Genomic DNA, 1,053 nt, shown 5'->3' on the forward strand with positions numbered 1-1,053 from the left:
CACCGTTGCTAACGCAGAGACTGGACCAGAATTCCTCGAAGGACGTCGTGGGCAAGCCTTTGGTCATGATGTCGGCAAATTGTTGGGAGGTGGGAACATGCAGAACACGGACATGGCCAAGAGCAACCTGATCCCGAACAAAATGGATATCAAGCTCAATGTGCTTGGTGCGACGATGATGAACCGGGTTGGCGGAGAGGTAGACGGCGGAGACGTTGTCGCAGTAGACGACCGTGGCCTTCTCAACAGGACACGAGAGCTCGTGAAGAAGCTGACGAAGCTAGGAGCACTCAGCAACAACGTTAGCCACAGCGCGGTACTCAGCCTCAGCGCTAGACCGCGAGACGGTGGGCTGCCGCTTGGACGACCACGACACCAGGGATGGTCCAAGGAAGATGCAGTAACCCGAAGTAGAACGACGGGTGTCCAGGCAACCAGCCCAGTCGGCGTCAGAGTAGGCGACCAGATCAGTGGCAGTGGAGGCGCGCAGAGTAAGACCAAGATCCATAGCACCGCGGATGTAGCGGAGAATCCGCTTAATGGCAGTCCAGTGAACATCTCGAGGAGCATGCATATGCAGGCAGACCTTCTGAACCGCGTACTGAAGCTCCGGCCGAGTGAGAGTGAGGTACTGGAGAGCACCAACAATGGATCGGTAGAAACCAGCATCTGGAGCAGGAGTACCATCAGTAGCAGAGAGCTTGGCCTTCGTGTCGACAGGAGTGGCGGCCGGTTTGCAGTTAAGCATACCAGCACGGTCAAGGAGCTCATGAGCGTACTTCCGTTGATGAAGGAAGAAACCATCAGGACGACGCACCACCTCAACACCGAGGAAGTAGTGCAACGGACCCAAGTCCTTGATGGCAAACTCAGCACGGAGACGATCAATAAGCCAACGAAGGAGCTCAGAAGTGCATGCCGTCAGGATGATGTCGTCAACATAGAGCAGCAAGTACGCCGTGTCGGTGCCCTGGTGATAAACAAACAGCGAAGCATCGGAGCGTGTAGAGCGAAAGCCGAGTTGGTGAAGAAACGCTGCGATGCGCTGGTACC

This window comes from Triticum aestivum, chromosome 1B (genome assembly GCF_018294505.1).
Source record: "Triticum aestivum cultivar Chinese Spring chromosome 1B, IWGSC CS RefSeq v2.1, whole genome shotgun sequence".
Lineage (NCBI taxonomy): Eukaryota > Viridiplantae > Streptophyta > Magnoliopsida > Poales > Poaceae > Triticum > Triticum aestivum.